Here is a 26,399-nt window from a genome sequence, read left to right on the forward strand (position 1 = left end):
CCAGCGCACCACCGTCCCGGGCAAATTCCCGCTTGGCGCACCCCAATCCACCTTCTCCCAGCTCCGAGAACCCCCCGATAATCTTGTTTTGATAGTCCATCAAATAAAGAGACCACCAACCTCATTTCGCTTGTCCTCACAGCAAAACCTGACCCGTTCCAGGCAGGACGGTCACCCCAGACCCGCTTCCCCATCCCAGTGTCCTGCTGCCCCCCCAGTGTCCCCCAGCACCCCCAGTATGGGGACAGGACGGTGCCAACACAGGCTGTGCATCACGCCAGCCGCCGTGACAGGTCTCCACAGCATCTCCTTGGGGATTTTATGCAAAACAGTGATTTTCTGTAAAAATAAGTCTACGCTGTGTGTCTCTATTTATATAGCCATAGTGGGGTGAGCACGAGGGAGGGGGTGTGCGGGAAATAACGGATGCATCTTTCTGCGGAAAGCTCACCCCGTCGCTCGGGAAATCTCCGTCCTGGATGAGCGGTGCCCGTGCCTGGAGGCAGGACCCCCCCGTTGGGTGTCAGCCCCCTCTTTCCCACGGGCACCCCCTGCCTGCCACCGCAGCAAAGGGGCGAGTGGCCCCGACGGCCCTTCCCCGCCTGGGAGAGGATGCTCCTTCCCTTCCCTTCCACCCCTGGCCCTCACTCATTAAATAAAGGAGCATCCCATCGCAGCATCTTCTGCACCAGGGATGTTGGGAAGGAAGGAGAGAGCTTGTGTTTTATACAGCATCCGCAATTTTAACTATACAAAGACTCCATCGCGTTAAATAAACTCCAGTAACAGCTCTTGTATTTTGGAAGGATTAAAAATAAACTAGCAACCAGACACATGTTTCAATAAAACTCCTAAGACAAGCAGAAACAGCCCCAAAATGCGACGGTAAAAGCGACATTTGTGGTTAGTCCTTGCGGGGAGGGGATGAGGAGAAGGTGCTTCATTTCCAACAGCGATAAAGCAAAGCGAAGCAATCATCATTAAACCTGACTCTCCCTTCACTCTTGCTCATCCCCAGCAGTCGCTTAAAATGTCTTCCTCGCAAACATTTCAGCTTCCTTTTAAAAAGAAAAATAATTATGCAGGGGAATAACCACTTCTATTCTACAAAGGCACAGAACTGAACAGTTAAACACGCAACTTCGGGAACTTTTCCAAGATTTATATGTTTTGCATGGAAAGCAAATGTTTTTTTTCCTGCCTGGGAAAATATTTAAGCGCTAAGTTTATGAAGCCAAATCCATTTATTCCCGGTTTATGTCGCTGCTCGGATAGAATCTAATTAGCGATTTAACCAGCAGCATGGGGATGCAGTGCTGGCCGATGCCGCGAGCCCCCGACCCGCAGCTGCGCTGGCACGTGGCCCTGGGGACTCTGGCCCAGAAATGGGTTTTCTCCATGGCACAGGATGGTGGGACCAGCTGAAGGATGAGACCACGGCCACCTCTCCCTGGGGCATCCCGAGGGCCAGCAGTGTGGAGGTGCCTGGGAGAGAGCCTGAGGTTTCACAGAATCATAGAATGGTTTGGGTTGGAAGGGACCTTAAAGCCCACCCAGTGCCACCCCTGCCCTGGGCAGGGACACCTCCCACCAGCCCAGGTTGCTCCAAGCCCCGTCCAACCTGGCCTTGAACCCCTCCAGGGATGGGGCAGCCACAGCTTCTCTGGGCAACCTGGGCCAGGGGCTCACCGCCCTCACAGCAAACAATTTCTTCCCCATCTCTCATCTAAATCTCCCCTCTTTCAGTGTAAAACCCTTCCCCCTCACTCCCCTCCCTGATCCAGAGTCCCTCCCCAGCTTTCCTGGAGCCCCTTTAGGGACTGGAAGGGGCTGGAAGGTCTCCGCGGAGCCTTCTCTTCCCCAGGCTGAACCCCCCCAGCTCTCCCAGCCTGTCCCCACAGCAGAGGGGCTCCAGCCCTCCCAGCATCTCCGGGGCCTCCTCTGGCCCCGCTCCAACAGCTCCGTGTCCTTCTGCTGTTGGTGCCCCAGAGCTGGAGGCAGCACTGCAGGGGGGTCTCACAGAGCGGAGCAGAGGGGCAGAATCACCTCGTCCTTCACCTTTTTGCTCACAGCAGCTCCCACCTCCCCCAGCCCCAGGCAGGATGGGTGCCCGTGAGCCGAGGCAGTGGTGCGGAGCAGTCCTGCTGCCAGCGGGTGAGACGGGGGACAGGCAGCTTTCCCCACCGAGACGCCGTTATGTCAGCAGGACGCATTGCACAAATATTATCAAACATAAACCAACCCCGTTTCTCAGTCCAGGCTCTGTTTTCACCTCCACCAGCACCTTCCACAGGTTTTCCATGCTGAGAAAGAGCTTCCACCTGAGAACCAGGACCTGCCACCTCCCGAGGTCCCCAACCTCAGAGCAGAGGGGGGTTTGCACCCCGGCAGCCTTCCCCTCCCCGCACAACAGCCCTGCTAAGGCATTCCCATCAACCGGGATGGAAAAACATCCCTGTTCTCCCAGGGAACTCTTAGCCTGGGAATTACTTCTTATTTCTAAGAGGGGCTTGTTCTGGCCTGCCCCAGAGCAACATCTGCCTTTCATCAATTAAAAGACGATAAAACTCTGATCTGTTCAGCCTCGAGTCTCAATTACTTGCTCAGACACCTGGAGACTTTTCATCCCCAATTTAAGGTCCTCCAGCTTTTTGCAGCAACACAGCGTGTGATTTGCCTCTTCTTTTCCATTTATTTTTGTATTTTTGAAAATCTTTCTGGCCAGTTAGACCAGAACCATCACGATTGCGAAATCCAGGAAATTTGCTGCAACGCTCTGTAACACTTGCAAGGCAATTAGCCAAAACCTCACACAAATAAGCTTTTTTGCCACACCGTTCTAACCACCAAGCATTAACCCATTTTCTTAGGAAACAACATCTGCTGAAATAACTTCCTAATCTAGAAGCAGGCATGGAAAAAAAAAAAGTCACTGCAGAATCCTTAGTCCACAGTAAACAAAATTTTTAGGCAGAGTTATTCCACTCGGAAGGTATCAACTCCAAGTACTGGGGCTGGTCACACAGACCCTCTTCCCAGAATATTTATTACCTGGTCAGGAAAAGCGATCGGGTCAAAGCCTTCCCTGCAGGACTGATGTGCTTAAAAAGGATGGAGCCCACGGCAGAAGTGATGGAGGTGCAGCCTGGGGCTTCGGGGCAGGAATTTGCACCCCTGAACCCAATCGCCATGGGGTCTAAAATCCTGGGAGCTGCATCCTATAGCTGTAGGAACAAATCACGGCACAGGCAGGACCGCTCCTGGGTAATCCTTGGTAAGAATAAAGAAACCACCGGGCAATAAAGCAACCATTTCCATTTCCTACCCCTGCGTTTACATGGCTTTTCTTCCTGGGAAGGTGTCAACATACAGAAAAAATTCAGCTTTGTGATTTGCCCTAGGAAACAGTTATCACATATAGATAACCCGAGGCAGAGCACAATAACGTAACCAACATCACCCAGCGAACCAGTGCTCGCAGGCAGCAGGACAAAAACCATGCATGATATTTTTTCCTTATTTCAGATTAAACTAGCAGCTACGCTTCTGTGCTATTTTTTTATAACTCATTCCCTCCCTTATTCTCTGTCTCTGCTTTCTCCCCCATCCTGAAAAACCAATAAAATAAAATAAAAAGCTTCCTTTTGGGAACGCGGCGGTAATAATACCGCTACCATCTGTTGATAAGTCCAAGGACCTGCACAGGGAGGAAAGAGGCTGCGAAGCTGAAAGGGAGTCAAGTGTTTGCATGGTTTTATTGAGAAATGAAATCCAGCTTTAAACACAGTAAATCGGAGACTATTCTGAATCACCTCTTGAATTTTTTAATGCTACTCCTGGGAGCACTGAAGGTAAATATGTTAATTTGACTTCAATCATGGTGCAGGGGAAAAAAAAAAAAAAAGCACGCTGTATTAGTTTAGGGTACCAAGTCTTAAAACTATTCATGCATTTCTGCATATTTTATACTCAGCAAATAAAGTTCCAAGGTTCTATAAGGAGGCTGAGAAATTATTCTGAGTAAGCAATAATGAGGTGTGCATTATATAAGGCTGATACTAATGGTAATCTATTATTAAAATTTAAGAGTTATAGCAGCTACATTTCAAACAGTCCTACAGCAGTTTTTCTTCTCTCGGAAGGGAAAGCAGCACCTGGAGGAGGGAAGCTGGCGAGACAGCGGGTTCCATACGTGGCACATGGGGTAACGGTCTCCGACGGGGCTGTACCCCAGGTCCTTGGGGTAATCTCTCTGATATTTCTCTAATCAACCCTTCCACAGCCGACCAGCGCTGCTGCGGCAAGCAGCCTCGGCCAGCTGCTCAGGCACGGTCACAAGCCACGGCAGGTTCATATTCCCAGCGTGTTTAATTCTCTGCCTGATGTTTCAGTGTAAAGGATCTCCCAAAACGTGTCAGGCGTTAAAAAATTAACACGTCTTTGAGCATCCTAGTGATCCTCAGGGCTCTCTTGACCCTTATTTCTGCTGTGATACCCCACTTAGGCTGCAAGGAGGACAGGAACGTGACCAGAAAAACCCGATGTGCTTCTCCTACCTGTGCCTACGCTCCTGCCAAGTCACCTCCAGGACCCTGAGAAAAGCAGCGTCACGACATCCCCGTGGGATACGTGGACCGCATCAATATTCAGGCGCACCACGGGGAGAGTGCAGCATCCCATCCTAAAGCTCAAGCTGAACTTCACGCGGTGCTGGTGGGAGCTGGACCTGCCCTGCCCCTCTCCCAGCCCACTCCTGCCCGGGGTCGGACGCTTTCCAGAGCTGGAAGAAAAGCCCCACGGTGAAACCTGACGGGAATTGATGGGCGCTGCGGGACCCATCCCAGCGAGCGGTGCGGATTACAAGGACTTATCATCATCTAGTGCAACGGCACCTCTCGGCACCGCCGCGAGGGAAACAAACAGCAAAAAAAACCCAAGCCCAACAGAGTTTGGCTCATTTTCCTCCTTCCTACATCTTTTGGTGAGAATCAAAAGGAGCCTCTGGGGGCTGTAAATCTGTATCTGACAAACCCATACAGAAATAGGCACATCAGCGAGGGACCAGGCGCTGCAGCAATGCCGGGCGTCCCCACGTTTAACCTGTCACAGCTCCGTCTCGCAGGCTCACGGACCCCCAACACGCACTGGGAACGCGGTGGTCTCACTGCATCACCTCCCCCTTGGAGGAAAAATCCCCCCTTGGCTTGCACGAAATGCAAAAATCAAGTTTTAGCTGCGTTTCAGAGTGTATTGCTAGCATGCAGCCAAGTTTTTTGGTTTTTTTTTAATGAAATTTTTCACTAAGTTTAAATCCCAAAGGCAACATTCTGCTCAAACCGAAGGATAATGAAGCGCGATAATTTCAGGAGAAACAAACTCGGTGTGAGACCTTTCTGCACTGAAAAGGATCTTAAATAGAGAGGAGCTCTTTGCTCCGCAGGCTGGGCAGCACAGCAAAGCAGAAAGGATGGAGGGGGCAGAGAGAAAGCGTTTGGCGGGTGTTCACGGCACCCACTGGCTCCGTCTGCCCGTTCCCTGCTGTATCACCACCTACCTGGGCCGAAGGAGTTAACAGCTCTTCTGGGACAGCGTAACAGGAGACGGGAGTTAGTCATCTAGGCATGTCCGGATCGGTATGAACCAGGAGCCGGCGTATGAATGAAGTTGCCTTGGAGATGCAGCCAAAACCAATGACCAGATATTAACTTTTCACAAGGGGCTGCCAAGGGAGGCAGAACATGCAAAACCAGCAGGACAACAGCTTCCAGCCCAGGCGGGAGCGTGCGGATACGACGGGAGGGACTGCCGAGCCGCCCAGGAGAAATAAAACCCTGCACGTTTTCGCTCAAGAAGCAAGGGAAATTTCCCCTCCCAAAGCCAAGCGGGCCAAGGGCTAGCAACAAAACCCTGGTCTTGGCCCTTATGGGGTGGGTAAATGACCCCTGGACGCGAGACGCTGTCTTCTCTTGGTCTCATTTTAAAGCTGATAATAAAGATAGCAGCACCCAGCTCTTTACTTCTTTCTGGAACCAGCTTCATAAGCAGAAAAAACAGCTATGGGCACCTTACACAATGCAGCCGAAAGAAGATGTCATTAAACAAAAACACGAACAAGTAATTCAAAGGCTGGGCTGGTGAAGGATTACATGTCAGCAAACATCCCCTGCCTAACCTCAGCCCTTCATCTCCACTTCCAAGGGCAGTTTTGAAGGTGGAGGAGCAGGAAGGAGCGGCTGCTCTGGGCACCTGCTGGGCTCCTCTGCTGGCACCCGGCACAGTCACTCGGCAGGAGGAAACTCAGCGTCAAGCAGAGGTTTCTCAACCTCAGCTCAAAGCAAGGTAGCTTCCTACGGGGCGTTTCTCCCGCCCTGATGAAGGTGCTTCCCAAGGGGGCTGCGCGGGGAGGACAGCAGGTCACCGACTAGACAGCAGCAGGAGGAGCATCCACTAAAGCCCATGGGTGAAGACCAAGGACAAAGCTCAGCTCACCTGGACCTCAACTCCCTCTCACTTCACCGGAGCCCTGACCCACGGACAGAAACAGCTTTTCAACCAAAACAGCCCCAACAAGGCTTGCACTGGACGAGACAAACGGGTGCATCATTCACTCCACCGCGGGCAGGCAAACATGGCCCAGTGCCGAAGGACACACCGTCCAAGGGCCACACCACAAATCCCCGGTTTCTAACCCAAACTCCAACCTCCAAAGGGGGAGATGCTTTTTGGGCCCTGCCAACGTACCTCACTTCAGCTCCCACCGGGAATGACTTGCAGTGGAGGGCGGGATGCAGGAGAGCCATGACGCCCCCATCACCACCTGTGGGACGTGGTACCCAGCCCCAGCGCTGCCTCCACTGCCCGACCAGCCGCTGAACAGGCTACCAGCCCACAGGCCAGGCTAGCCAGGGCACTGCAGAGCCCAGCAGCGCTCGCCAGCGCACTCGTTAGCAGAGTGTGAGATGAAACGGGCACATTTGTATTAGAGCCTGAAAGGCAGAGAGCTCCCGCTCCCGTCCGCACGCCAGCCCCTTGGTATTTTTTCCCAGAAGGAAAAACAGAAGATGCTTTCCATAAGCAGACGATTTCAGCAGCTAATTTTACCATCACTTATGGTCGACTTTATGACTAAGATTTCATGCTGACTATATTAATCCTGTCAAATTTCAGAGTGAGAGAGAAATGATACTGTATATTTTATGGCTGCAATAACTTCTAAGCCATTAGACATGCATGCTGACATGAAAGTAATCAAATTGATTTTTTTCCTATTACAATGAAGAACTTTGTACGAGCAAATAGTCTTTCTGGCACAGCAATGAAATCCCAAGAAGCCTGCACTCACTCAGGAAATTAGGAAATTGCCACGAGCCATCGTTCAGAAATTTGGGTATTCTGCTTACTCACATGTTATTATCACCAAAGCTGAAAAGAACCACGTTAGTCAACCAAACGATCGACAAAAGCCAATGCGAGGGATAATTGGAGGGTTTTGAAGCAACGTTAAATATTGCAGAAGCTGCAGTTAATTGCTTTCCCGGCATCAAAGGCTCCACCGTGCCTTTTTTAACCTCGACAGACACACCGAGTCCCTCACGGGGCAGCAGCTTCCCGGCCACCTCCCCGGCGTGCGGGGTACACGAGCCAGAACAGGTCAGGAGAAGTTGTTCAGAGAGGTTCTCAGCAAGTCCTGAGGAGCTGGAAGTACTAACGGATACTCTCCGGGTGCCAAGACGAAGGGCTGGAGCCGTGTGTGCACACACACGTGGGCGCGGAGGCAGCGGGCGAGGAGAAAGCCCCAGTGCCAGAAGGTCAGCTGAGAAAACCAGCTTCGTTTTCAGCCCGGCCTCTGCTCCGTCCCTCTGCAGAGAGCAGGGAGAAAGCCAGATCACTTAAAAATAATTCTTCAAATGCAAATAGGCCTTTAATTATGAACTCCACTTGCTAAGCGTTTTGTTGGGTTTTTTTAAACCCAACTCATATCTACACTCGAAACTAGGAAGCCCTTCTTTGACTTACAGCGATTAACTAAAATTCTAATTTAAAAACCTTTAATCTGACACGTTTGTAAAGTTCTAGAGAAAGTCGGGTCAAAACGGCCCCCGGGGTGGGCAGAGGTGACGGTGGGGCTGTCCCCAGGCCAGGGCACCCCCGGCACAGGCAGGGGCAAACCCAGCCCAGGGCAGGGGCTGTGCAAGGGAAGGGTGGACCCCTCTGCACACCTGCCAGGCGCAAAAACGCGTGAAAACCTGTTTTCTTCCTCTGACGCGCGAGTGCAGGTTGGGTGTGAGAGGACAGGACCGGCTACATTCAGAATCTCGGTCAGCAGGAGTAATTAAGCGTAGATAACACGTATACTTACATGCACCCTGACAGGAATAGTCACGTCTCTTCTGTAGCCAATAAAACTTAAGATTTTCATTTAATTTTAAATATGGATCTCCTACCTTTTTGTAGAATATTGATATCAATCATTAAATAATGCCAGATCTGTCAAACCAAGTAACCTGCACAAAAAAAATTTGCATATGGATATGCTAAACCTGTCTAAAGGCTCAAATGAAGATGTGTGTGTGTGTGTATGTATGTGTGTGTAACTTTGGGCTAGCAAAAGAACTGCAGATTTAACATGCATTTAGCTGCAAATCCAAATGCTTTCATGGCTCTATCAATAAGACTTACTTTAGGTTTTGTTTTGTTGGTATTGTTTGGGGTTTGTTTTTTTTTAAAAACAAAAAGAACTTAGAAACACAAAACCATAAACCCACAACTACACGGATCACCTAAACTAAGATTTGCTAAATGTCAATTTTAGTGAATTCATTTGTCCTACTACAGAAGACATTTGTAAAGCCAGCAGCGTTGCTGCGGCAATCCAAACATGTAAAAGGTTTTCAGACATGTCAGTAAACAAAATGAACTAACTTTCTGGATCACTTCTACACTTACTTTTATTTTAATTTAGCCTTAACTCTAACTTAAGATTTAGCACAAATAGAAGTTGACAAAAGCAGAGAGACTCACACTCGCATCTGTAACGCCTCTTGCTGTGCACCCACATAGATGCACTTCATTATCAATTTCTTACCCTGCAGAACCCAAATAAAACCACCCCGTGACTTTGCCATGATCTCTTTTAGAAGAGGAGAGCTCTGCCCAAGCAGGCCTGAGCAAACAGCCCCTTTGCTGCCTTTGCCACTTCTTCCAGTGTTTACTGTTCACATAGTTTTGACATGAATCCCCTCCTGCTCGAGGCCGGGGAACGGGCCGCGGGACGGGCCACTCCATCAGGGAGCTGCAGCCCAGCAAGGCACGTCCTCCACTGCCCACATTCCTCTGCAGCAATGGCAGCACCAGCTCCATCCGCGCTCCCCACGCCGCTGCAGACAGGGAGGGAAGGGACGGACTCAGGGTGACACCCCCAGCCACGCCGGGGGACAGGGACATCTTTGAGGGCCTCCTATTGCTACAGCTTCAGCTAGCATCACCTCCTGCGATCAAGGAAGCAGAGTTGGTTTTGGGGGGGTTGTTGGTTTGGGTTTTTTTTTTCCACAGGATCATGGAATGGTTTGGGTTGGAAGGGACCTTAAAGCCCACCCAGTGCCACCCCTGCCCTGGGCAGGGACACCTCCCACCAGCCCAGGTTGCTCCAAGCCCCGTCCAACCTGGCCTTGAACCCCTCCAGGGATGGGGCAGCCACAACCTCCCTGGGCAACCTGGGCCAGGGGCTCACCACCCTCACAGCAAACAATTTCTTCCCCATCTCTCATCTAAATCTCCCCTCTTTCAGTGTAAAACCGTTCCACCTCATCCCATGGCTCCCCTCCCTGCTCCAGAGTCCCTCCCCAGCTTTCCTGGAGCCCCTTTAGGGACTGGAAGGGGCTGGAAGGTCTCCCCGGAGCCTTCTCTTCTCCAGGCTGAACCCCCCCAGCTCTCTCAGCCTGTCCTCCCAGCAGAGGGGCTCCAGCCCTCCCAGCATCTCCGGGGCCTCCTCTGGCCCCGCTCCAACAGCTCCGTGTCCTTCTGCTGTTGGTGCCCCGGAGCTGGAGGCAGCGCTGCAGGGGGGTCTCACGGAGCGGAGCAGAGGGGCAGAATCCCTTCCCTGAACCCATTTTGTTTCTTTCTTCTTTTCTTTTTTTCTAAATTGTGTATAAGCAAATCCTTTCCCAACAAAACCCAAGCCAGAGCCCATCCCAGCACAGCGAGCACCGTGAACCAGTGCCCACTCAATGGGTCCCCTCTGTTGCCCTGGGCTTTATTTGGATCCCACCTCCTGGAGCCACCCTTGTCCACACACCAGCTCGGGGTCTGGTGACCTGCAGCTCAGAGGCAGATGACTAGTCAGCATGTGGGACATGAGTCACAGGCCACCATCGGCCTCACCTGAACGCCGGTGCCTTCAGCTACCCAGTAGAAAACAGAGAATCCTTTTAGCCAAACTGGTACAAAATTGTGCTTTAAAGTTATTACCCAAACCCCCCAAATCCATAGTTCCGCAAAGGTAGGAGAGGTCCCCAGGGAGAAGCGGCAAACTATATCCATGAGTTTCTCGTGACCTTACGGAGATTGCCATGACAACACTGCTTCGATCCTCCAAACATGGATATATTCATTTGCACCAGTGTGATTGAGAATAATTAGAGCGAGATTCCCCGAGCCAGGGAGTCACAACCGTACAGCAGTTCATGGCAGCGGAGCCCGAGTTTCGGGGGAAGCAGCCTCAAATTTAAATGTAAAAAAGAAAACCCACAACACTCTTTAGAGCCGCGTGACCTAATTCATTATAAAGAATGTCAGTTAGCAAACCTTTTAAATAAAACATTAAGCTAGAGGTAATTTGAAGCCTTGTGGATTTTGTTTTACTCAATTATTTTCTAATGCTTCAACTTCAAGAATAAATATGCAGAAATAGAAAAAAAAATACTAAGGGTTTCATTTAATTCTCTTTCAAAAGAAATGAAGACATTCATACTCAACCAAAACACCCTCAACCAAGCCAGATTTTTAATTAAAACTTTTACGTCCTACAAGATTCTTCAAGGTTGTAATATCTGCTTCCACATCCGTGAGCTAGCATCACGCTCGCAGAAGGGCGAGCCCGTAATTCACGTTAGAATAACCTGTGCTACACATCAGAATAACTTATTTCCAAGACACATACTCACAAATTAAACCAGGTTTGAATATATATATTTTTTTTTTTTTTTCCCCTTGCCCATAATTTACATAACCAGGTGCAATTTTCACTCTGTTTGTTGGGAAGAGTTTCCCTCCAGCAGCCAGAGAGACGGCAGAAAATCACGCTGGCCTCTGCTTTGGTTTTCTAAACGTGTGACGGTGAGAACATGGTTGTAGCGAGGCAGGTAGGAATACAAAACCTGGAGAAGAGCGGGAGAGGATAAAAGCCACTGTTGATATGCACAGTCTAATACGAGGTTAATTGGGAAATGGGGGAAAACAAAGGGAAGGAGCTTGGAGATTAGCGTTGAAAATGCTCTTCTAAGAAATACTATAAACCCCAAAGAAATTCTAGTTCTTCATGCTGCAGCCCTTCATAGAGGTTGGGCTTACCTACAGGAAGAATCATTTAGAGTCTAGAAAATTTCCCTGTATTTTAAAGGACTCTCAGGTCTTCCTTCAACCTGGACAAGGTTTTCTGAGCGTTTTGCCCCATCCCCGGACACGATCCCAAAGGGGAGTATGGGACTCACACGAAGGGAACAGGGAAGGAACCATTCTATGGTTGGACTTGATGATCTCAAAGGTCCTTTCCAACCATGAAGATTCTATGATTCTATGATATTTCCGACTGGAAATACAAGGGGAACATGGGGAACGAGCAATCGCCTGTCCACCATGAGAGATAACGCTGCTGTCCCAGTTAAACACAGCCCACCTCGAGGACGCAGCCCACCCAGGACAGCCCAAGGAGCTACAAGCCCCCCAGCCCCATGTCCCCTGAGACCTGCGGGGACGGAGGCTCTCGGCCAGGTGGCTGCTGGTGGCTCCTCAGCCCGTGTTCTGGGATAAACAAATAGAGTCAAAAGGAAGAGTCCTTGGGAGCAAAAAAAAAAAAAAAAAGGAAAGTTAAAGTTTAGAGCTAAATCTCTGATGTTCATTTGTTTTCCAGAGGACACCAGAAAGAGATGTGCAGGAGCGTGCTCTGCTAGCAAGGTCGGCACTGCGAAACCTCCCGGAGATAAAGAAACGCAGGAGGTAAAAAGATCCCTTTCTGCCATCATGTCCAGAGTAAAACACCTCACTACTTTGATTCATCCTTCCATGCACTCTTTTAAAAAGTAAAAAACTGTCCTTTCCCAGTAATTCCTTCGGTGGGCTCCAGCGTGCACCTCCCCGTGATGGGGGGCGAGCAGGACACCAGGAGCTGCCCCAGGCAGCACCAGCTCTTGTAATCGCTCGCTGCCGGAATTATCACATCACCACCACACCCTGGGGCCACTTTGGGGGGTATTAAAACTTCTCTGTGCCACCGAAATACGGTATTTCGTCTTGGCAGAAGGTATCAACGGCGGGAGCCAGCTGAGCACCGTCGTGCACATGGCACAGATACATCCACCCGCCCGGGGCGCTCCCACCCGGCTCCACCACAGGCTGCTTCTGAAGATCGAAACCCACAGATGAATCCTTTTCTCTGCAGCAGAGAATAAACAAGGATTAGTATTCACCCGTTCACAACAGGGAAACCCTGCAGCTAGAGGTGGAGCCAGTCAATGCCCGAACACCCAGCCTAAGTTGCTTGAAGAATGTTAACGACAACTTCCAGCTTATTGATCTAATTTGGTTTGATTTTAAAATATTGAGTTATCTAACCTAACGCAACAAAAAGTCGGAAAATTTCCCATGCCGGTGAAAACTCTCTCTGCCATTTTGTGACACTGTAATTCAATATATATCTCTGAATACGACTGACTTTTCTCAATCACATTTGTATTGAGAAATGCCTAAAAAAAAAAAAATTCAGGACAAAGGCTACAGTTTTTCAAAATGATCTTAAGTGTCTGAAAAACAGGGATCTACAGTGAACGAGCCTTTCCAGCTCTGACTGCAATCTGCAGCTTCTAAATATTTTAGTCATTTAAACCAGCTACAATATTTATTAGGGTCTGGTTTTGTCAATCAATCTATAATGAGCAGAACAGACAATATCTATAAAACAATCCCCTCGATTTTAGTGCAGTCTGGTTGGTTTCTGTATTAGAAAGGGGCAGCTCTCAACCGATACAACCAGTTTCTAACAAACCAAAAAAATAAAATAAAATATGGAGGAGGGATGAAGCCGGTGGCAAAACCCACAGTGACTTCAGCCAGGGCCAGGATCTCCTCCAGGAAAGCGCTGATGCTCGGAGGAACCCAGAGCAGATGCCAAGGCCGGGCCACCTCGGAGCAGGACCATCCGTCCCCCGGCCAGGCACTGCCCCTCGTTCAGGATGGTCTTAGCGGGACCGGCGATACAGAGCCCCAACAGTGCAGTAAGTGCTCAATATTGGAGACGGGGGGGGTCGGACACTGTGCGGGGAATTGAGGCCAGGTACCTCCAAGTCGCTGCTGAGGAGGACGGCGATGCCGTGCACCCCTGCTCCTTGGAAACGGGAGACACACCACCGGATAATTTCAGCGAGCGATGAATTGCTGACAACTAAACACAGCCCGTAATGACTCTCAGTACGGATTTGAAACAACGATCGAAACACAAAAAGCCTCTCTGTCTATTCCTGAACCCGCGAGGTACACTACTCTCCCCCCCAACCCCAGCCCTCATTTTAAAATTCATCCTTTATCAGCTTGAGCTGAGAAAATCCAGTAGAAAGGCACAAATGGATTGTGCTAGTAAGCAGAAAAACTGTTACATCTTCTGAATGTAATTTTGCCAAAAGCCTCTGCACAATTTTTTTTGTCACGCTTTGCATTATGAAGGAAATTTCTTTTTAGAAGAACAGGAGAATGATTTGCATAATATTCTTTGCAAGTTAATATCAGCCTCTGATAATGATCTCTGCATAATGCAAAAACGTTTGAGAAGACTGTTACAACACTAAGTAATCATATTTTAAATTATGTTTCCCTTTATAGAAAGGTGTTGCAAAAACACACAGACATGAAATCTGTCTGTTGAAGTCCCAAGAACCACCTGACCATCTTCCCACTATTCTACTGTTACAGATTGCAACACTGCCTTTCAAAATCTTACAAAACAAATTACGCTGCAACAGTCTGGCTTCACAGAAGGCAGAGCTTTTTCCTGTGCTGATGCTCCGGCACATTACATTTCACAAGAGCTTCTGATGTACCACACGGGTTAAGCAAGGACCTAGAAATTAAGAGGTAATACAACTAGGCGTACCACAGCAATTTAGGCGGATTCTCACACCGAGCCGCGAGGTAACACCGAGAGGAGGTGGCAGCACCGGGGCATACCCGAATTGCCACCAGGTACTGGGAACACTGGTTTATCTGGGCTTTTTCTTCTGCCCGGTTGGCTGCAGAGCCATTTACAGCGCACTGGGAATTCAGACCGTGCCACCACTGTCACGTCCCCACCACGCGAGAAGGTGTCCCCTCCAGCAGCCAGCGATCTTCCCGAAATCTCTGCGAGGGATGAGGTGTTGTCTGATGCAGTCACAAGATCGCCATCCTTCATGCTTAATTAGGTCAGGAGCTAAACATAAAAAGAAGAGGTCCAGGAGGAAGCCATCCATCCAGGCATGTCGAGCAGCATCCTCTTAGATGTGGGCACCGACTATTTCCCTCAACCCATCTCAAACGGGGGATGTGGGTGGGAAGCTAATGCACTTGGATACTAAATGCTTAATATGTCACTAAGACTTAACAACCACAACCAGGCGGTTTAAACCTGGGTGAACCTTCCCCCAGCTAAAATAAAACTGCCAAAAGGAATTCAGAGAGGCTCCTGGGGCAGCCCGTGCGCAAGGCAATAAAACAGAGGAGTCGCACACTTCAATTAAGCAAAGAAAGACAACACGTTCACACCAATCTATTTCTCATCGTGCAAATGATGTAACGGTCTCAGATTTGGAAGAAAGCACGAGGCGGGCTCCCCGGCGTGGGCTGTGCTCCCGCCAGCGCTGCCACACAGTGCCAGCGCCAGTACGTGCCCCAGAAACCAAATGTCCCCTGGCTCTGCCCATAGCATCCGCAGGACCGCCGAGGACAGTACATATAGTCCAGCTCGCGCTACCCACGCCGCTAACATATACAACAGGGCATCATTCAGCGCTGAGGGTGGGTGGTTTTTTTCCCACCTACAAAACCAAGTCTCACATTCAAATACCAGATCTGTGCAGTCCAGGCAGGGAGAAAACAGCCTCTTCGCATGTCAGAGCGAGCTCGGCGAGGCAGTTGTCTCTGCTCGGCTGATAGACATCGTAAGGGAGACCTGTGATGGGTCCCCTCCCCTACAAGGTCTGGGAACTTGCAGAGTTTGTCTGACCGCAGTCAATGCCAGGCAGGAGAAGAACCGCCAGGGTAAGTTCTCAGATCAGAGGCTGGCCAGACAGTTTTTAGGGGAGATTCTCGCAGACTCTTACGTCTTGGTGGCATTGGCTGTCACAGTGAACACGCCGAGATGATTTTGCTGGGCCTTCAGCTCATTGAGTCTCCCCACAGCAGGCTGTGCGTGCAGATGCTCTGGCACTGTGGACACAAACCCCTCGGTGTCCCCTGGCTGCTCAGCACACCAGGGGACAGATGCTTCTGCAGGGTATCGCCACGTCCCAGCACTCCCCGCCTGGAACCAGCCCAGGCTAAGCCTCCAACAATCCCCCGCTCCAGCCCATCATCTCCTTTGCACACCTCTTTTATGAATTTCAAACAGTTCCTTGCTACACCCCATCACAGGATTCCTCGAACGGGTTTGCAAACCCCTTGCCCTCTCCCTGCCAGAAACACCGATGCTGAACCCACCAGCAGCAACCTCGTCTCTGTGCTGACGACGGGGCTCCTCTGCAGCTCCAAAACTCATGGAACGGTGACCAAAATGAAAACCAGCGATGGACGCAACACTGGAAGAAGGGAAAATCAGCGGCTCCCACGCTCTGGTGCAGACCACGCCTGTGGCCGCAGCACACACCAGCCATCAGCACGGGGTCGGGGCTGCTGGAGCCGCAGGTCTGGTGCTTGGCACAGAATTCATTGCAACTCTTTAACGAGCAGATTGTAAATCAGCTGACTGTTTGCGGAGATGAGAGCTGTGACCGTGGCGAGGAAGCCTGGCCACCAGCTTGTGGAGGATGCAGTCACACAGAAAGCCCACAAAGAGGCCCCCACCCACAGCACAAGGCCACCAACACCTCCAGCCGTGTCCAGCTGCGTCCCCAGCAAACCTGCAGAAGCATTTCCACGAACAGCAGCGGGGGAATGGATTTTACCCTCCGAGTGCCAGCTCAACACTGATTCTTGTTCATGATGCTGCAGCACAGCGGGTCCCGGGGTGAAGCCCCTACCGCCCTGACCGCTCAGGGACACCAAGTGGGGCAAGCAGCATTGGGAACTTATTTTTTTCAAAAATTGCAAGCAAATCTCTCCCTTCCTTCCCCAAACTGACACATCCATCCATACCGGCGGGTGGTACCACCAAATGCGATTCATGTGCCCCCTACCCGCCTCCTGCATGCCCGACACAGCCATCACCCCGACACCAGGAGGAAAAGCTTCTCCGGAGTCCCAGCAAACACCTCAGCCGTCGGCACATGCGCTGGGGAGATCACGAGGGTGTGGGAACCGCCTCGTGAACTGCCTGAACCGAATATTTCTATTGCTAATGCTGCACGCTGCATTTTACATAACATTTACGAGACAGAGAGGAGGAGGCCGGAGGGTGGGGAGCTCACAGCCAGTTTTTCGACCGCCTGCGAGACGATTCCAGCAGCACGGACCCGTGCCGCACCGCCGAGGGAGGCTGCCAGAGCAGGGCTCCTGTCGGGCTGGCACTCGGCATTCATCTGTGTCCCTTTATAAATATATTGTGATAAACTGCTTGAAGAATCTGGGGAGGGAAATACCAGTTTGGAGGTGCGAGGGCTGCGTTTATTTTTCAAGGCGATATAAAATCATGACTTTCACCATATAAAACCTTACAAAACAAGTAGTAAAGCCTACTGGGATATTTTTGTTCTTTTAAAAAAAAAAAAAAAAAAAATCACTTAAAAAGCAACACGATGGGCTCTGGACATCACCAGTACCACTGCAGTGGTCCTCTGTATTTTGTTGGTGGCCAAGCAGAAAAAATAACACTCGATGCCCCGCTGAGCTGCGGCGGGGTGCAGGGCCCGAACCAGACAGGCTCAGGCTGCAGGATGCAGACCACGAGCTCATCACGGTGCCAGGCAGATGGATCAAAGCCTGCAGGAGATCTTTGCTCCTCTCTGGCGCAGGAGCTGCCATGGGGTAGCAGCTCCCCATCATCAAGCCCTTGGGCAAGGGCCAGTCAGCCCAGCAGCGCTGGGGCAAGCACAGACTGGAGCTTTCTAAACGGACCCATTGGACTTTGGTAAAAAAAAATAATAATTAGTGGTGTTGGTAAGATCTGCAAGCCTTGGTAAAATCCAAACAGCTCTGGTCTACCTGCAGAAAACAAGTTATCTGTGCCACGCGAGTGCTGCCAGGACCGCTCGGCTCCGAGCCCTGCCGCGCAGGCGACTGCTGCCTCCCAGGACACGCCGTGATTTCACCGCGTGGTTCCTCCACCCCCTCCAGGCTGCACTGCCCTCCTGGCCCACCGCCCCAGCCGCAGCTCCCTTCCAAAGAGCAAAAAGTTAAATCCTCCCTTCTGTGTCGTTTCTCCTGCCAAATCCAGATCAGTCAGCAAGTACTGCAGGATACACCTCCCCTAAGGCCACTTGCAAACAAGACGACAGCCAGTTGGGGATCTTAAGGAGAAGATAAATGAGGAAACTTCCTAAATTTGACTGTAAAAATATTCGTGAGGATACTGAGTGGCTCGGGTACCTCCAGCTGCTCTCTCTGCAGGAGCACAGGCGCTTCTCCAAGCCTGTGAAGGGTCTCGAGTGGGGACTGTGGGGCAGCCAGGGTAAGCCCAGGGACAGGGATGGGCCCTAACCTGGCTATTACTGACACCGGGACTTCAACTGACCTCACCCACAGCCATGACAGGCTCCGAGAAGGCAACAGCTCGAGATGCACCCGGCTCCCATGCTCCTCTCCAGGCTGGTGCCCGCTGGGGAGCAGAACAGGACAGCGCGTTACGGGCTCTTCCCCAAACCAGTTCATGAATCTTCAAGGATACGGGACTAGAAATCTTAACAATGCCGTGCAAGGATATAAAAGCTGCTTTGTGCTGAAATCAGCATTGCAATCTGGAAGCAGAAGCGTTGGCACCATCAGTGGAGCTGAAAACCACCCAGAGCCAAGCCTGGCAATGTGGGGTCTCCAGCCCTCGCTGCCCGGCTCCAGGGTAAACCAGCCCTGGGCTCGCCGCTCACATTGCACAACCGAAGCACTATGTGTACATTGGGCTCGATCTACATTTTTACAGTTGCACAATGAAAAACACCAATGAAAAAAAAAAAAAAACCCAACCAAAAAACAAACCACCCAACAGTCGTCCAAAGGACCAGTTATTAGATGGCTTGAAATGACTTGAAATGAAATTCCCACAGATTTTATTGGACTACTCAGATATTGATTCTGGTGTGCTTCTTGCTGCAACACAGACATTCACCTTGCTAGAAATCCCAGCTGTGAGCTGGGCTGGAAAGATGCTCTGGGAATGGCTGGGGTTGCTTTGCTTTGCTCCCTTTTCCTTGGCCTACAACTGCCAGTGCACATCAATAAAATAAGCCAGGAATTTCAAACAGTAATTTCTTTGTTCCCTGCCTGCACGTCTGCTGACCTGCTGAGACACAGGAGAACCCAGGAAGCCTCGATGCCCGCGCGGGAAAAGGAACGTGCCACCCCGACGCTCAGCTCCCACCTCCGTCCCGGCTGATTGTCTCCATGGTGGTCAGCACCCGGCTGTATCTCTGGGGGCTTCTGGACCAGACTTGCAGGTGCCCCTCGGCTCCCCCCCCCAGCCCTCCTGCCCTCGGGAATTCCCTCTTCACACCAGATCTCCATGGGACCGTAGGATGGGAAGGCAGAGACGGAGGCTGAACACCCCAGGATATTCTGCTGGCCTTTTCGTTGCTCTGGTGGGGTGGTTTCCCTTCCCATGCCCTAAGGAAGTTTAACTTGACTGGCATAAACACTGTGGGTTTCCCCCCGCAGCACAAAACGGGACCCTGGGGGAAGCCTGTGCCAGCAATACACCCCCAGCTCATCCCAGCGGAGCTGGGACACGGACGGGTCACACCCCCGCAGCCTCCCTCATTCCTGACAAATGTTTTGGATCCTTGTCCCAGATTCTCTCAGGTTGTAAATTCACATGATGCCCAAACACTTGACACATAACACCACCACTCTAAATTATTTTTTTACCCACATAAAAAGGGAATAAAACCATTAAAAGCCAGCCTCTGCTGTGTGTGAACAGCTAGTTCAGAGCTCCAAGAAAGAGCCCCCATCGCCCCGGCTGTCCAGCGCCCGTGTCCCTGCGATGAGGTGCCAGCAGCACGCTCGGTGCTTCACGGCAAGGCAGGAACCCGGCCCCAAGAAACAGCCCGCGTTTTCTCCCAGCCCCTGCAGATGTTTCAGCTCCAGCGGGTCTCCTGGCCGGCACACCAACACCCACCCCCTCGCTCGCATGCCTGTGCAGTAAAGTGCCATCCCACGGCACACGAGCCCGGAGGAGAGTGGAGCAGCTGGAAGACGACAGCTCTGCAACTTCCAAATTTCTATTTACTTTTTTAAAAAAAAAAAAAAGAAAGAAATTCACGTTTGCAGCATAAAGGCAGGCTGGGCTGGTACTCTGCTCCTCCCCTCATCAGGATGTGCTCACCCTTTGACTCGGAGCTCATCCACTCATGAGCCGCATCCCTGCCCCGTTAGCAGCACACCCACCCTCTGAACAAGTCAATGCCCCGTCCCTGTGCTGGGAAGGACGGTTGTGCTCTTCACTAAAGGACCTGCCCTTCACAACTTCTCCAGCATCCCACAGGAGGTCCCGGAGACGCAAAGCTCTTGGAGAGCCCAAGGCAAAGCTCTGGAGAAGGCATCCAGAAGCCAAGCGAGTCCAAGCCTTGGGCTGACCAGCACAGAGTGTTCTGGATGGGCTGGAGGCTTGGCCAGGCTGGAGCAGCCGAGCATAGCCCATGGCCCCGACGGAGCTGTGGCACCCATCCTGGGAGCCGTCTGATGAGTCAAGAAGTCCCACTGTTTGATCCACTACACAGCCCGTGAATTAGTCAATCCTCCTCTTTCGCCTACCCCGCAGGCTGGGGTGGGGGGTGGGGGAGAGGAGGCTGGCCCCCATCCAAATATTGTGTAAGCTGCAAAAAGCTACGAAAAACACACCCCGAAACAGTAGAAATACTATTTTGGAGGAACAGGGCAAAGCTAAAGCCATAACGGCAAATGATCACTTGCTGTTCTCCCACTCCCTTCCTCCGAGAGCCTTAAAAAGGCTCCCCGCCACCCCGTCTCACGTTTCACCCGTGCCAGGCGAGGAGGAGCGCGGTGCTCGCGTCCTGCCAAGGTCACGGTGACAACACGCCGCCGAGGAGCAGCCCAGCCCCGCGGCTCCCGGGGCTCTGCCCCAGCCACCGACCCCGGTGTCCCCCGGGCCGCGGAGCCACCGCACGGGCAAGACCTGCCCCAGTGGGACGCAGGCAGGGGAGCGATGGAGCCATCGTGGATTCATCGCCACGGACACCCACGCAGAAAGCTTAACGCAAGCTCCCCAACATCTACTTTTTTTTTTTTTTTTTTTTTAAAAAAAGCTTTTCTCTTTCCCTCCTTTTCTTCCCCCCAAGTTTTTAAAATCCAATTATAGCACGACTCTCTCAGCAGGGGTCAGTGTAGAATAAGAATCGCCTGAGTTAATGGACATAAGACCAAGAAAGATTAATGCCTAAATGGTTTCAAAAGTTGTATGATGCCAATTTCATTAACATTTTAATTGTAATGTATCTTTTTAATCTTCTTTCACACTAACGGTTTTATATGCTTCAAAAAAGAAAAAACTGCTGACAACAAAAATATCAACATACCAAAATTAACAGACGGAATTGAGTGCTGTAATGGGAACTGAATGAAATGCAGAAAACCGTGTTAATGATGCATTAAGGGCAGGAATTGCACTCAGACAAGAGTCAAAAACTCAGCGCCACAGTTGCCTGCCCTGTCTCTGCCTTCCCCAGATACTCAGCACCACCCCAGAGACGTGTCTTTTAGCGGGGTTGTCCTGAAGCAACGACCCAGGCAGCGCTACCGAACGCGTCCACGGATTTATCCAAAAAAAAAAAAAAAAAAAAAAAAAAAGTGCTTTAAACCTGGCAATTCATCTGATTTAACCAGGGTGACACCCCGGAGCAGCAGATTCAGAGGGGGCTCCTGCTGCTGCTGTTGTCTATCACCCTCTGTACGAATGGTGCCAACCCCGCTCCGCAGGCTCCGGTACCGCGGCCACAGCAGCATTCACAGACATGAAAGATGTAGTTACAACCACCGTGCAAAATTTTGTTTTACTTAATTAGAAGACAATTAAACCTAAGCAGTAATGTTTCATTAAGCACGGGCATGCACCGATGATGTTACCACGTATAAACCGGGGGAGGCACAAAAGGAGAAGGTAATTGCAGGGCAGACAGATGAAGTTTCAAACAAATTTCTTTGTAGAAATGAGTGACGGAGCGATACTGCTGCTTTCACCTGCCTGTGAGGCTGGGCTGCAGCTGTAGGAGCGATGCAAAACCCACAATGTCATACTTCACCGTCCATCAGAATTTGTTGGAAGGGAGAAGATCTAGGCAGAGTGATATAAACGTTCCACATGGTCATCAGCAAATCATAAACCCCTCAGTTGCCAAGGAAAGTGTGATTCCAACCATAACTATAACAGAATATAACCAAAAAGCACGTTATCCTACTCAGATTCAGTCCTATGAAGGTCGCTACATACAGTGAAGCATCGGGACAGGTTTCCAGTGAAGGGGCAGCTACGAAAAGGGGTTACCCCCAATTTGTGGGAATTTCATTCCAGCAGGACCTCAACCGCGAGCTTTGCACCCAAAGAAGAGCCTTTCCCCAGGAGGGGTCCACGGTGCACCCGGGCAGCCAGGCAGGTCCCACTGGAGGTCTTCCACCCCACGATGGAGGTCTCCCACCCAACACCGGCAAGGCCCATCGGCCTCTTCCCTTGGAAATCAAGCCTTTTTAACCACCTTCAACTGCACAAAAGCTCGCTCCCCACGTCCTCCGGGCACCTGGCCATTGCCTTCTGCATGGCACGCCCTGAAATGCCAACGCTTTATTTATACACCTGCATTTACACCTCTACGCAGCATAATCCCTTCAGAGCTTAGCGCCCTGGAAAGCACCGAGCACCAGAACGTTATCACTCCTTTGCCGTGTCATCACTAAAAAGTGTCTTCTACAACCTCTCTGCAAGGAGTTATGTCATTTCCAAGCCTAACCCTTGTTTTCCTAATGCTTCATATAATCGGAGCGTAAATGTTTGTCCTATGACAGAGAGAACTGGCATGTAAAACATGTACCCACACACAATATATATATATATATATATCTCCGCGGCTGCCATATGCTTCCCCAGTGGATATCATGATAGGAACGCGCGCGTGGAGCCGAGCCAGCGCTGGCATCCGAACACAGGACCCTTTCCACACAACCGCTCTGCCACCAAGCCCGAGGAAGCGCAAGCTCAGTCATATTTAACTTGCAATTCTTCACACACGCTACTCTTCACCCTGCCGCCGAAATTCCCTCTCCAGACACCCAGGGATGAAAAACATCTGGCTCCTCTCCCCACATCGATAGCCCCAGAAGAGCCCCGACCGCTACAAACGAGGGGCCGCAGAGAAAAAGCGTGTTTTTCTTTGCCTGGCTTTTGCAAGGGATGAATAGATCCTGATATTGGCTTTATTGCCGTGGGGATGACACCGGGAGGCGAAGTATTTAATCTCATCCCAGTGACTATATATGGTCACCCTGATGGAGTCACCTCCCTCCCCTCACGCTCCGCTGCCCTTCGCTCCTGGCACTGGCCCCCGCAGCAAACCGGCAGCGCCCGGGCACGGCGCCGGCCAGCCACGAGTCAGCAGACTCCCCACGTTACTCCCCCCCTTTCCCAATTTTTTTTGGCTTTAAAAAAAAATAATAATATCTTAAATGGGGAGAGGAAGAGAGAGAAAACACAAATACTCTGGAAAAAACCCCAACGTATTTTAAGAGTACTTTAGAGAGAATTGGTGCATGGGAAAAAAAAACAAACTGTCAAGTGACTTGTGTTTAAATGTACAGTTCATACTCACTTAGAAGTTTTTTTAAAAAAAATAAAATCAAATCGTTTTGTGAAAAGTATATCAATCTATTCAGCCCACACACAGCCGTTTGTTACCGGAGGGTAGTTTGCGGCTGCCGAAGCGGCAGCAGTGATTTCTGCCCCCACCACCACCTCCACCCCCCATCCACCCACCTAAGGGAAAAAAATGCACTGAAATATTTGTCTTCATAGGAAACAGAACGCAAAAATGTACTCGACGTGCAAATTTTTTTTTTTTAAAAAAAAGTCTGATGTGAGCACCTCTAACAAGACGGAAGCCGAACGGCGCTGCCTGTGAACCGCCCCGGGGACACACAGCACAAACCGCCTGCCAAGGGCCAATATATCTTCATTTTAGCCCATCGAGCCGTGAGCTTTCGGGGGGTCTCACTCCCCGCACCAAACTAAAGACCTGCTCTCCTCACCACCGGCCCCAAGGCCTCCTCTGGCCAGGAGGTGGGAGCTGGGGTGGTGCAGCCCTCCCCGTCCCTCCTGCCCCCGCCATCCATCCGTCCACCCATCCACCCGTAGGGCAGCCTCCAGCCCAGCCCGATCTGGGGATGAGGAAGAGCGTGGTACCTCCAGCGGGGCTGAAACCCCCCTCCAGGGACGGGGAGGAGGACACTCCGCAGGCTCCTGCCATCACCCAGGGCTCTACGTGGGAGGCTCCGTCCCGACACTCCGATTTTTATCACCTCCGTCCCCATTTAGGAGTCACCACATGACAAAAACGAGCGCAATCCAGCGCAGCGGAGCTCACCCGGGGATCGCCTCTCCCTCCCCGGGATCGCGGCGTTTTAGCAAGTTTTCCCTCAACGGCAGCATTTACGGATGCAAAGACTAGAAGACAGAATATTTTTTTTAAATTTCTGTTCTGCCTCCAAACATTTGCTTGAAAACAAGTTGAACTTAAAAAAAATTAAAAAAATAAAAAAAACCCAAACCGCTAATGAATCACAGTTCCTAGCAAATGAGCAATTGCAGTTGACACAATGAATTATGCCTGAAGCAAGCTGGGAAACATATTTTGCAAATGATCTCATCCACAGGCAAACCTGGCATGACACTTGATTTGCTAAAAAAGACACAAAGCCTGTCAAAATCCCTGTCACTTCGCACATAAAGTCAGGTAGAGAAAACCAACAGCCTCACCCTCTCTTAAGCACGCTTCACCTATTTCTCAATTGCTCTACAGGCTTGATTTGGAAAAAAAAACAAAACCCAAAACCAAAAAAAACCCAAACAGCATAACAAGAAACCATCCAACCCCACCACCTCTTCTAGGTGCGCCCACCCCAGCGGGGTGCTGAAGGCAACGGGATCCTCTTTCCCGGCCGGAGAATCCATGTGCTGGGAGGCTGCTCCTCGGACGGCAGCCACGGGCTGGGTTTGAAGGTTAATTGCGGCAAGATACAATGCTCTCCCTGGCCATTAGGTACGGCGGGGAACTTACAATTCACTTTAATTTCCTCCAGCGGAATGCCTGTATTCTACTTCTTTCATCGCATTCAACCAAACTCAAAAGAGATGTAGGAAAAGGAGGGGAAAAAAAGAAAAAAAAAAGCAATTAAAGCGCAGCCGCCCCGCTCCTCGGCATCCCTGGAGCTCTCCAGGAGCGGTTCCTCGTGGCCCCGGCACAGCCCACCCCGTTTCCCCACCTAAAACACCACCTGACTCAAAAATCCCGGGAAAACTCAAACCCATGGCTGAAGCCTCCTCTTAACCCCATTTTGTCAGGCCTGGGTATTTTTAAACGCAGAGGAGAGCGGGAACGGCGTCCCAGCACGCCATCGCGGCCTGATTCGCCATGTTTCGCCCCAAAACACGCCCTTCCCCAGCGCCGCACGCCCACTGAAGCACCAGTGTGCGCACCAGCACTGGGTACAGCACGGCCTGAGCTCCGCCAGAAGGCCTGGCAGGGGAAGCGGACTTTATAAGACGCCACTCTAAAATAAATATTTCCATTCCGAGGCGCGATGGTGTGCGTCCCCCGGCAGGGAAGCAGAGACCGGAGCAAAGCCGGAGCTCACCGAGTCTGACGGGCTCTGGCAGGAGATTTCTCGGGGCTTCTTCCCTGAGTGCCATATGGCAAAGCCACCTCACACCTCCTGTCACCCCGTCTGGGGATCTGAACCAAAACCTCCTTGGAAAAGGACTTACCGGGACTCTACGGGCAGGTTCCTTCAAGTTCAAGGAGAGGGGACTCTTCTTTGCTGGACCAACCAGCAGTAAGGATGCTCTATGCCCCTGGAGCAGCAGCACAACCGCCCCGCGGGGACGCCAACCTGTCACCGGCACCTGCTGTGAGGAACCAAAATCTGCCCCAAATCCAAGGAGATTCCCTCAGGAAACCCCAGAGTTACAGCTGGTGAGGGAAAAGGCTTCCACATTACAACGGGGCACGGAAAACACCGCTTCCGAAATAACAAGATGACGCATCAACACGCACACATCTCATCTCAAGGTGTCCATCCTCTGGGAACAGAGAAGGTCTCTGGGAGAAACCCTAAGGAGACCTCAACAACCAAACCCAGGCGGTGCCGGCAGCTCTGGGCCGATAGCGCATCCCAGGCCGGAGCTGGGGCCGGCGGGGTGGAAAGGGAAAGTTTCCCAGGGGAGAAGGTGCGGTCTGGCCTGGAGGGAATGGAAGGGGTCCAGGCCGGGAGCCGGAGGTGTCGGGGGACACTGCCCCACACCAGTGCATGGACCGGACACACCACAAACGCCACGTTTCACCCCTTCAACGCCGCTGAGAGCTCCCGCTTGTGCATGGACGGACCTCGGAGTCTTACCCAACCGCTCATACAATTCTGCAAGCCTTGGAAGGTTTCTTTGACAAGTCCTGAAAATCCATCCCCGCCCTTGAGCGTTCAAATGTTATAACTTTTCCTCCACGAAGCCTTCACTACAAGGCCTCTACAGGAGGAAAAACCCCAAACCACAGCTGTTAGGGCTACGGAAGGACATT

The 26,399-nt window shown here is 51.2% G+C and overlaps 1 protein-coding gene across 2 annotated transcripts in view; it reads right to left on the reverse strand.

The window, feature by feature from the left end:
* Positions 1-26,399, reverse strand: part of NACC2 (NACC family member 2) — a 59,598-nt gene that overhangs the window by 31,528 nt on the left and 1,671 nt on the right. Inside the window, exon 1 of one of the 2 annotated variants that reach the window (XM_074608342.1) lies at positions 24,011-24,096. The exons of the other annotated variant lie outside the window; for it this stretch is intronic. The gene's annotated coding sequence lies outside the window, so the exon portion shown is untranslated. Of the gene's footprint in view, positions 1-24,010; positions 24,097-26,399 lie in introns of those variants that run through there. 2 annotated transcript variants of the gene reach the window in all.

This window comes from Larus michahellis, chromosome 15 (assembly GCF_964199755.1).
Source record: "Larus michahellis chromosome 15, bLarMic1.1, whole genome shotgun sequence".
NCBI classification, from domain to species: Eukaryota; Metazoa; Chordata; class Aves; order Charadriiformes; family Laridae; genus Larus; species Larus michahellis.